The 12542-nt window shown below is 38.7% G+C and overlaps 1 pseudogene; it reads left to right on the top strand.

The window, feature by feature from the left end:
* The first annotated feature begins 5662 nt into the window (after positions 1-5662).
* LOC141284454 (uncharacterized) lies at positions 5663-11543 on the top strand (annotated as a pseudogene).
* The last annotated feature ends 999 nt before the right edge of the window (positions 11544-12542 follow it).

Here is a 12542-nt window from a genome sequence, read left to right as displayed (position 1 = left end):
GTTAAGTTATTTTTTATTTGAATTATTTTAATATTTTGTTCCCCTCACATTCTTTGTTTTCTTATTATTGTGACAGGACAGTTGAGGAATGACAGAAAAGTACTTGATGAAGAGAGGAGACTCGAGACAGGACTCGAACTTGGGTCGCTGTGAGAGCAGATGTGCTGTTTCTCGACATGCTTACATAAAGGCTATCGTCGCTGACCACATCAATCCATACTGAAGTAGGTATATCCAGTCAGCTCAAGACTGGCATCTCCATGTGATTTAGTTTATTACTGCTACTTGTTTAAAACTCACACAAGCTCTTTGCTGTTGCAATATTTGCAAGTTGATCCTTTTGTTGCACATATGTACACTGGACAGAGAATGTAGATCTCTGTGTCTCACCTCCAGGAAAACCACAAAACATCCCTCTATCCAGATTCAACTGGAGGAATAGTGAGCATAATACCCAATCAAGATAAAACAGTGTTATACGCTCTTGTTCTCCCAGGAGATGGTTCAAACAAACCTCCACTTCCAGTTCCAGAGCTGCTGACAAATGAACACAACGTGATAAATATTTCAAGCTGGCTCTGGAAATTTGTGCACAGTATCAGCAAACTGACTTTTGTCCAAGTACATCACATCAAGACAGATTTTAGTCTGGCACTGATCTTAAGTGTCCTTTTATCGTTCAACAAAGAAAATGTTAAACGTAATTGGAAAGGGCTCCTCATTTCAGATTTCCCAAAACTGGACCCCACACTGATTTTCATTTAAACTCAGAAGCCTCACTGATATGTCTCATGCTTTTTTTTTCACTTGCCACACAAGATGAAAGTATGGTTATCTGTTATTATTAATTTTTGTTCTCTATCGCCCCATTTTGTCTTTTCATTTAATAATGACAGCTATATTGTATTTTATCCTTTTTTTTATATTCTGTTGCAAATAAAGCCTTTATGCAGCAATTCTGTCTCTGTCCTTTTTTAACCATAAACCATTCATTCCATAAAGATACTCTGAAATGGGTCATTCAGGTTTTTGCATTGACTTTTGATCAATGCAATATTGTCAGGGATGTGTGTGGCATTGAATGCATGAAGACGAGAATGCAATAACTGGCAATTACTAAGTCCAAGACAGATAAATCCACAGAAGACCTGAACACACATCAAAATGCTAAAAACTCAAAACAAACTTATAAAAAGGAATCTAATTGATTACACACAGGTGATGGGGATAAATGATAATGACAGGCATAATACAAGGACTAAACCAAAACTGACAGAATGACAGGGGTGTGACAAATATACTGTCTATATAAGGTCAGACCTCACACCTAAAATAATAAAGTTCCTGTAATTCCATTTGATGTTAGTGTTCTTATAATTTAATTCTATGATTGACTGAATGTTCCAGTTGGAAGATGTTATAATACGTGCTGGACTGACGAGACGAGGTAAACAATAAACATTAATATTTAATATAATCTTCAGAATAGTAGGCTGGAACACTCAGGAACAGGCAAGATAATCCACACACAATTCACAAACATTTAACGACCGACAGGGAACTGAAAACAGAGACTGACTTATAAAGCAAACTGATTGATAACACACAGGTGAAACAGATGACGGTGATTACACAAACGAGGACTAAACCAAATGATAACAAAATGACAGGGGGAAGATAAATGGGCAAAACCAATGACAAGACAGACAGAACTGTGACAGAAGAGAACATGTGTTAGTGTTTTAGAATAATAATTAGATTTTGAGACATGTTTGCAGTGTTTTGGTAGATATAGTGTATTGTGTTAGTGTGTTATTGTAAGTCGAAAATTAGTGTCAGAGTTTAGTTTGATAGCTGAAAACTTTAGCGATCGTAAAAAAAAAACTAATAATTTCTGCTTCTCATAATTTGGCATTGGTTGCATTATTGTTTTATTGCATTAAGTCTTATTCGAAGTGTCGCATAAGTTGATGTGTTGTGGGATTTGGCTGTTAACATTTGAATTATATTCTACTGAAGTGAACGAAATGAACAAAATGCCTGAAAAAAGATGAGTTCATTTTGATGAATGAGATTCAAAGACATGAGTCAGTAAATTTCCCATCACTAATACACACATAAGAGATCTTAAAGAAAAACATAAAATAAGATAGTTTATTGTTATTAAAGAAGCCTTTTTTTTCAAAGGCAATAATGGATGAAGTGAAGCAGTGTTACGCATTGATAGAATTTCAAGACAAAGCACAGATATTCTCACACCAAAAGAGTGGCTTTTTGAACAAAAGTGTTACAGGCCAAGCAAACCAAACAAATTTGAAGGCAGCAGTGAAGATCAATGGAAACAGGAAAACCAAATATGGGCATTAGAGTACACCAGGGAAAACAAGGACAAGGAGCACATGGGAACAAAAACAAACACAGTCCATATTCTTGACAATCATTACTGCAAAACACACAATTATATTGGTTGAAATGAAATTATAGCCTACTAAATTCAGCAGAAAGATAAAAGTTAAATTCTAAATGAATCTCTTTTGCTTTAGGTGTGTGTGAATACAAATGTAAAGTGGGATTGTTATCTTTTATCTGTGATGCTCTCTATGTTTCTGCCTCTTTAATTGTTGTGATTGTTAATGCTAATGAACACTTGAGTTGTGTGTGAAAGTCTTTCCCTGATCTCTGTGATCATGAGTGCTATAGTTAGAGTTTAGTATAGAACTGATCTCATCCCTCGAATAAGCTTGTGATCTGAGAGCTGTCTTCATCTGTAAGAACGACCTCCTGAAATCTGAATAAAACTCCAGTGATTGAGTGTTTTAGTCAGTCTGGATGACCGCAGCGACACATAGGACCAGCTCTATCAAGAGTCTGATAATCTTCATTTTCCTGCAGGTGTATTAGAGGTAAACATTTATCTTCACTAAGATCATAACACTAATACAACATAACATACTTTTTAGTTTTTCTGATAGATGTACTTCTAGTTAAAGTTTCTAATAAACTGTTTATTGTTTTTTTATTCTCTGAACTTTTCACTGTCGGTAAAATAAGATATTGAGTAACAGCTGAATGTGTTTGCATGCTTGTGCCAATTAACCAAACTAAAAAGATAAAAATCAATGAATCATATTCCTTTACACTGAATAAAAGAACATTACCACTGAAATAAATAAGATCAAATTCAGACCATATTATCCTTTATGTCTAATATTTACAGAAGACAGTTCATTTTCAGTGTGGATCTGTTATCAATGACTTTTGTTTGTAAATACATTTCCAGCTGAAAACTGAGATCTTAATATGTAACTTGTTTGTATTATAATCATATTTTAGCACTGATTATATGCACATTAAAAAAAAAAGATAATCTGGAGAAATGTAAATCATATTTCATTAACATTCACAATAAATAAACCTTTGTAGCGGTAAATAGAAACTGACACATATATTTTTGTGTCCTCATTTGCCTCAATAAAAATAAAATCCCTGACAGTGTTTCAGTAACTTTCTAAAAGAATAATAAATAAATACACAAACAAACAAAATATCAAGAGCTTGATTACAATAGTCAAAAGAGTGATAGCCCAAATTTGCCATTGCACCTCCTTTGTTATAAATGTACATAAAAATTAGAGAATTACATAAATGCTACAATGCTAATAACTCTATAAAAGCATCATCATATGGGTACGAAATTATATTCTATATACAACATTTCTATTATGTGTTTGTGATTAGAGAGCAGTGCACCAATGGGACTTTTATTTTGTTCTGATGATGTGACGTCATAAAGATGCGCCGCGCTCCTCATCTGTTGTGAGTCACATGAAGAAAGGTTTGTGCTTTTAAAGCTTTTAAACCAGTGCATACTGTTATGTCAATTAAAGCGTTTTTACAAGATATGGAAAATAAATGTAATGCTTTATTTTGTGTTGGTTAAAGCGTTAGCCTTTAGTAACAGAGAATGTGCGTCTCAGTTCGCTCTCTATATCATGAATCAATCGCGTGATGATAAGAAGTGATGAGAGAAACTGAGAATCCGAATCATTTGAATCAAATCATTTGTGAAATGATTCAGTGATTCGATTCAGCGACACGCGGACTACAAACACAAACGAGTGAATTCACAACAGCAGATATTTTCATGAGAGTGTATTATATTAGATATGATGTACAAATAATTGAATACAAAATATAAGGGTGTTTCTTCAACTAGGGGCACTTTTAGCCTTGTGGGAAAAAATGTTCAAAAGTCACATAAGTTTAAATGTCTAGTTTTATGATCTGTAAGAGGAAATTTTAAAGTAGAATAACTTTAGCTTTTATATTAAGTAGAGCATGAACTCATAAATTGTGGAAACATTTTATAATATGTGATGAGAACTTTTAAAATATATATATAAAAAAATGTGTATGTGGTGGAAATGACAGCGTGTTGCGAAAATGACCAGAAATGAATGTAAATGTAGGGAAACTTCGTCCCAGTGCTGGACCATGACTGTTTCTGGATTGAAACATTAACAGTCATGCAAATCTATTCCTGCAATCCATATAAATTGTACTTTGTAACCATTAATGTCATTTCCACCACAAAGAGCAGTTTGGTGGAAATTACATTGCTGTAGATTTTGTGAAAAAATTGAAGATATAGCTTCACTGATTGGCTTTGAATTATTACTTAGCATTTCGTGTATGCAAAATACTCTTATTTAACCTAAAAATTTTAGCTTTTTAATAACACTATTGACAGTACATCATGTGGTGGAAATGACATAGAATAAATATATTCGCTGATCAAGCAATATTTACTTTGATTTTTCTTCATTTGTTGTTGATGAAATGTAAATTCCCTGATGTCACTCAACTTTCCATAGAAACCACCTGAAAAAACTTTGACACAAACTTTTTAAAGATGCATTACAGTGTTGTGGTGGAAATGACACCAATACTGTTAGACAGCTATATTTTGTATAAAAAGTAATATTGATAGAGGTCTCACATTAAATACTATAATGTATTTTAATTATTTTACTAGTGCTTAATAGTTACCAGATAAGTCTGGTCTAAGATTAAACTGTATTTTCATTGTTGAAGTTTATAAGTCTGGATGTGTGACAAGGAGTAAACACTGATTTTGACACCTATAAGAAGGTTGAAATGTATTAAAAAAATCATAATAAAAAGGTAGTAAAAATTATTTTAAGTTGGTTTTATTGATAGCTTGACAAGAAAGAGGAATTTGTCCAAAATTATTTGTATTTTTAAAATACGACTAAAGTACATAAAAGTGCCCATAGTCTAAGAATCACCATAAATCAAAATATCTATCTAAATATGAACGATCTGTGTAATTTGTATATATTTTATACATTTAACACACAAGTCTATTAACTCTCTGACTGTCTTACTAGTGCACTGACTACTGAACTAGCAGCTGATTGAGACGCACCCAGAGATGAGTTTGCATTGATTTTTCTTTCTATTAATTATTCTCATATTAAACAGGACAAAGTGTTCAAACACACAGAAAAACTCCTGGAGAAGCAACAGAGATCCATGTAACACTATTATAAAGATGGTGTTTATTAAAGAGGAGAGTGAAGACATAAAGATTGAAGAAACATTCAGAGTCAAACATGAAGATACTGAGGAACAAACAAAGATGGAGTTTATTAAAGATGAGAATGAAGACTTGACGATTGAAGAAGCATTTAGAGTCAAATATGAAGATGCCAAGGAACAAACAGGTTGGTTTCAATTGCAGCTGAGAAGATCTTGCTTGCACATTGGCCATTTGTAATTATGACCTCATGCATTTAAGTTGTAATAATAAAATGGAATTAGCCTAAACCAAAATTATATATTTTTTCTTCTGTAACATTAAACCTAGTATCTGCTTCTAATATTAAAACCATTGATTTCTAGCACTTCTAACAAATCAAACCTTGAAATGTGAGTAATCATGTTTAGCTACTGCTTGATTTCTACATTTGTTAATTTAAAGTATTTGGTAAGCAAATAAACAAGTAAACACTTTGGCTACACCTAAATGAATCTGCATACAATTGAAAACAGCCTTTTTTATTTTCTCTATCCACACTATCGTTTTCAGGCATTTTCCATCCACACTGAAATGTCAGAAAACATTAATCACCTTACTGCACATACTTGAAAATAGAGACCTGCGCGGGACGGATTTTTCAGTCCCGCTCCCGCAAGATTGTGTCCCGCGCCCGCCCGCTCCCGCAGAAATATACGTTATCTCGTCCCGCTCCCGCCCGCGACATTCATGATTTGTCCCGCTCCCGCCCGCAAAAGCCCGCATAAAATTAATCTATATTGATTTTTTCTGTACATCGATTGAATTTACATGAAACAGTTCTGTAACATCTTGTAAGTTCCACTAGACCCCAGCATAAACGCTCTGGATAAAATATGTGTTATTTAGACTAAGCATCAACATTCACAAGCACTGTTATTCTTAACAAAAAAGCAAACATGAGCTATGCGTGCATCCACGGCAGAATGCAAACAAACAAGGCTCCTTTAAAGCTGACATCTCAGTACATACGCAATCTCATAAAGCTCTTATAACACAATGGATATTATGCACAATTAATCTTTCATACATGTCTACACTTTGAGTGTTGTAATTTGTAAGCACCCAATATTCAGCACTGTTCAATACTTTTGAGCAGTGAGTGGATTTTAACTTAAACACCACTGATTGGCGATGCGCTCCAGAAATCAGCAGATGACTACATTGCTCACACTTCAAACAAGTTTTAAACCGAAACTGCCTATTCTTGCGCTTACTGATCATATTTATGTTGTTCTTGCTGCTTTTGTGCAATAGATGAATAACAATTTTTTGTTTTTAGATATTTTATGTTTAGATATTTCTATTTTGCGGGAGTCCCGCGAATCATTTTATTTTCCCGCATCCCGCACACACACGAGTCTCTACCCGCCCGCACCCGCACTCGCCCATCAAGTTTTGTCCCGTGCCGCACTCTGTTGCGTTGGGTCCCGCGGTACTCCCGCGGGATTGCAGGTCTCTACTTGAAAACTCATAAAACCTCACTGAGACTATGAAACAGATTACACTTTTTCATGCAGTTTTTCTAGTAAGTGTTAGAGTAGCTGGTTTTGAAGAGCCAGAGTGAAACTCTAGGAGTCCGGAATAAATCAAACAAAGTATTTTATTAACTCAAAAGCGGGATCTAAACATAAATGAGACAACAAAGAAACTATGGATCAAACAACTTATATAGAGTGACTAATTACAAGACCAGGTGAAGACGATAATCAAATCAACACAGAAGGGCTATGGGAGAATGCAAAGTTAACAGAATGACAGGGGGAGACAATGGGAGAAACCAAATCAGAAACAGTGCAAAGACAGGGTAGACAAGGATACATGTAACATTACACCCCCCTCCCAGTTGGTCAACAATACTACCGGGGAGAGAGGGTGGGCGTCCTGGAGGCTGCTATGGGACAGGAACGTGGTAGTCTGAGAAAGCCTCGAGGGCGGATCAGGGAGCTATGGCGGATCTGGGAGTTCAGGAGGCCATGGCCGGGCAGCCATTTCATGAGGCCATGGCGGATCAGGGAGTTCAGGAGGCCATGGCCGGGCAGCCAGTTCAGAAGGCTATGGCAGATGGGGGAGTTCAGGAGGCCATGGCCGGGCAGCCATTTCATGAGACCATGGCAGATCGGGGAGTTCAGGAGGCCATGGCCAGGCAAACGGTTCATGAGACCATGGCGGATCTGGGAGTTCAGGAGGCCATGGCTGGACAGACAGTTCTGGAGGCCATGGCGGATCAGGGAGTTCAGGAGGCCATGACCGGGCAAAACGGTTCATGAGACCATGGCGGATCTGGGAGTTCAGGAGGCCATGGCCGGGTAGACAGTTTGTGAGGCCATGGCAGATCAGGGAGTTCAGGAGGCCATGACCGGGCAAAACGGTTCATGAGACCATGGCGGATCTGGGAGTTCAGGAGGCCATGGCCGGGTAGACAGTTTGTGAGGCCATGGCAGATCAGGGAGTTCAGGAGGCCATGACCGGGCAAAAGGTTCATGAGACCATGGCGGATCTGGGTGTTCTGGAGGCCATGGCCGGGCAAACGGTTCATGAGGCCATGGCAGATCGGGGAGTTCAGGAGGCCATGGCCGGGGAAACGGTTCATGAGACCATGGCAGATCTGGGAGTTCAGGAGGCCATGGCTGGACAGACAGTTCTGGAGGCCATGGTGGGTCAGCCTCCACGGCCTTGGCCTCAGCATTCGGCCCGGCCCCTACTGCTGTAAACCTATGCCCCCCTCCATTAAAAATTTCTGGAGGGAGCTCGGGAGGTAGTTCTGGAGGAACAGACACTGGAGGGAGCTTGGGAGGTAGCCATCTTGTCCGTGTACTCTGTTGAGGCTGCCATCTTGGCCGGAAACTCAGGTGCGACCGCCATCTTGGGTGCAGACTTTGAGGTGGTGGCCATCTTGTGAGCAGCTGGCGGTACTGGGGTGAGGTTGGCAATGGAGCTTTGGATGATGTTGGGGTGTTCGGGGCGTGGCAGGCAGTCTGAGCTGTTGGTGCGGTAAGTGGAGGTTCTTGGCTTTGGGGGGGGGGGGACTGACTATCATCCTCTATTTGTTCGATCTCGAAGTTAGAGCCGATTAAGTTAAGAATGATGTTGATCAATTCAATCAAAGGGAAATCGTGAACAGGGAGATCGCAACAAATTGAATATTTAGGCGTGAGGCGTCGGGCCAGTTCACCTGATGGTACAGCTCAATAAAATCCGCCACATACCGTTCCAACCTCTGACCGCCCTGCCACATTCTCCACAGCCGTTCCTCAGCAGTCATTGTTTCGGTGTCTTCTTCTGTGAGGGTTGCTGGTTGTGAAGTGCCAGATTGAAACTCGAGGAGTCCAGAATAAATCAAACAATGTACTTATTAACTCCAAAAGCTGGATTCAAAGGAACGCACAACCAAACATAATGTTAATATTAAGAAGACACAAAGAGACTGAGGGACTATGAATGTTTCATCTGAAGGTTGAGTGGGGAGTTTGTACTTTTTACTATTTTTTTTAGTTTGGTCTCTCTTACATTTGTTGCATTTGATCCCCTAGGAGATTGAGATCAGTCTGTATCTAGGTTTCCTTAACAATTAGATTGAATAAATTGTATAGCAGCCAGTTTAAACTCTATAGGAGACCAGGCGACAATGATCAGGTTTGGACGCCATGATATGAGATCTAGCATACATGCATTACATAACTATGTTTTGGTGTTACCTGCTTTGTGGCATTAACTTTTATTTCCTTGTTTTCCCACCTTAGGCCCAACAGCACTGAAAGAGGAGAGGGAAGTACTGATTGGAACTGAAGAGAAAGATCAGTATGAGAATCTCCATGATTTCATAACTGGAGAAAAATCATTTTGTTCCTTACAGTCAGAAAATACTTCTACACAAAAAAGAGCTCCAAAGACAAAAACTATGGGTTTTTTCACTTGCTTTCAGTGTGGAAAGAGTTTCAGTGAACAAGGAGAATTTACAGTCCACAAGGAAACTCACACTGGAGAGAAGCCTTTTATCTGCCAACAGTGTGGAAAGAGTTTCAGTGCAAATAAAAAACTTAAATTCCATATGAGAATTCACACAAGAGGGAAGCCTTTCACCTGCCAACAGTGTGGAAAGAGTTTTGTTCAAAAAGGAAACCTTGAACTTCACATGAAAATTCACACTGGGGAAAAGCCTTTCATCTGCCAACAGTGTGGAAAGAGTTTCACTCGAAAGGGAACCCTTAAAAGGCACATGAGAGTTCACACAGGAGAGAAGCCTTTCACCTGCCAACAGTGTGGAAAGAGTTTCATTCAAAAAGGTAACCTTGAACTCCACATGAAAATTCACACTGGAGAGAAGCCTTTCATCTGCCAACAGTGTGGAAAGAGTTTCACTCGAAAGGGAGCACTTAACAGGCACATGACAGTTCACACAGGAGAGAAGCCTTTCACCTGCCAACAGTGTGGAAAGAGTTTCATTCAAAAAGGAAACCTTGAAGTACACATGAAAATTCATACTGGAGAGAAGCCTTTCATCTGCCAACAGTGTGGAAAGAGTTTCACTGCAAATAAAAACCTTAAATTCCATATGAGAATTCACACAAGAGAGAAGCCTTTCACCTGCCAACAGTGTGGTAAGAGTTTCATTCAAAAAGGAAACCTTGAACTTCACATGAAAATTCACACTGGAGAGAAGCCTTTCATCTGCCAACAGTGTGGAAAGAGTTTCAGTGAAAATAAAAACCTTAAATTCCATATGAGAATTCACACAAGAGGGAAGCCTTTCACCTGCCAACAGTGTGGAAAGAGTTTCAGTCAAAAAGGAAACCTTCAACTTCACATGAAAATTCACACTGGAGAGAAGCCTTTCATCTGCCAACAGTGTGGAAAGAGTTTCACTCGAAAGGGAACCCTTAAAAGGCACATGAGAGTTCATACAGGAGAGAAGCCTTTCAACTACCAATAGTTCGGAAAGAGTTTCATTCAAAAAGGAAACCTTGAATTTCACATGAAAATTCATACTGGAGAGAAGCCTTTCATCTGCCAACAGTGTGGAAAGAGTTTCAGTGAAAATAAAAACCTTAAATTCCATATGAGAATTCACACAAGAGAGAAGCCTTTCATCTGCCAACAGTGTGGAGAGAGTTTCAGTGAAAATAAAAACCTTAAATTCCATATGAGAATTCACACAAGAGGGAAGCCTTTCACCTGCCAACAGTGTGGAAAGAGTTTCAGTCAAAAAGGAAACCTTCAACTTCACATGACAATTCACACTGAAGAGAAGCCTTTCATCTGCCAACAGTGTGGAAAGGGTTTCACTCGAAAGGGAACCCTTAAAAGGCACATGAGAGTTCACACAGGAGAGAAGCCTTTCAACTACCAATAGTGTGGAAAGAGTTTCATTCAAAAAGGAAACCTTGAATTTCACATGAAAATTCACACTGGAGAGAAGCCTTTCACCTGCCAACAGTGTGGAAAGAGTTTCATGCATAATGGAAACCTTGAATTTCACATGAAAATTCACACTGGAGAGAAGCCTTTCACCTGCCAACAGTGTGGAAAGAGTTTCATTCATAATGGAAACCTTGAATTTCACCTGAAAATTCACACTGGAGAGAAGCCTTTCATCTGCCAACAGTGTGGAAAGAGTTTCATGCATAATGGAAACCTTGAATTTCACATGAAAATTCACACTGGAGAGAAGCCTTTCACCTGCCAACAGTGTGGAAAGAGTTTCATGCATAATGGAAACCTTGAATTTCACATGAAAATTCACACTGGAGAGAAGCCTTTCACCTGCCAACAGTGTGGAAAGAGTTTCATGCATAATGGAAACCTTGAATTTCACATGAAAATTCACACTGGAGAGAAGCCTTTCACCTGCCAACAGTGTGGAAAGAGTTTCATGCATAATGGAAACCTTGAATTTCACATGAAAATTCACACTGGAGAGCAGCCTTTCATCTGCCAACAGTGAGGAAAGAGTTTCACTCGAAAGGGAACCCTTAGAAGGCACATGAAAGTTCACACAGGAGAGAAGTGTTTCATCTGCAAATGGTGCGGAAGAAGTTCAGTAATCCTGGAAACTTTCGAGTCCACCTGAGAGTTCACCCTGGAGAGAGACCTTACCCCTGTAATAAGTGTGGAAAGTTTCTGCATAAAATTACAACTTACAAACCACATGAAAGTTCACACTGGAAAGAAACCCTTCACCTGCCATCTGTGTGAGAAAACAAACCCTTTATGCCCACAGGCAAATTCACACCTTGGAGAACCTTTTTACTTGCCAACAGTGAGGAAAGAGTTTAACCTGCAAAAGATGCCTTAACATTCACATGAGAATTCACACTGGAGAGAAGCCTAACACGTGCAAACAGTGTGGAAAGAGTTTTAGTCAACGAGGAAGCTTTGACAAGCACATGAAGATCCACAATGGAGAGAAGGCTGACAGATCTCCTCAGAGTGGAAAGAGTTTTGATCAAAGTGGAAACTTTGACGTCCACCAGAAAATTCACATTATAGAGAGCCTTTTTACCTGCCAACAGTGAGGAAAGAGTTTCACTCTAAAAAGAAATCTCAACAGGCACATGGAAATTCACAATAGAGAGAAGGCTGCCAGATACCCTCAGTGTGGAAAGAGTTTCAACCAAAATGTATCAAATGGACTGTCCTTGATTCTGATTGGTTGAGACACATCTGAAGCTGTTGTAAATTACTTTACAAAACGACATTCTTTGTTGCCTATGTGCTGCTTGGAAAAAAATCCAGACCAATCAGACACACAGTTCACCAAATAATAAATTCTTCATTAGATTGACAAATGATCACAAACCCCCTTCACCCAATCCACAACACTGGCTGCCGTGATGCCTACAAATAGTCTTACTATGGCATCCAGGACTCCTCTGCCAGACCAGATCATCTTTACGACTCAAAATTATTTAAAAAAGAATTTTCCCCAACTAATACTCTAAAA

This window comes from Garra rufa, chromosome 14 (genome assembly GCF_049309525.1).
Source record: "Garra rufa chromosome 14, GarRuf1.0, whole genome shotgun sequence".
Lineage (NCBI taxonomy): Eukaryota > Metazoa > Chordata > Actinopteri > Cypriniformes > Cyprinidae > Garra > Garra rufa.
Note: the sequence above shows the minus strand (reverse complement) of the source record. Positions and strands in the feature narration are given on the sequence as shown.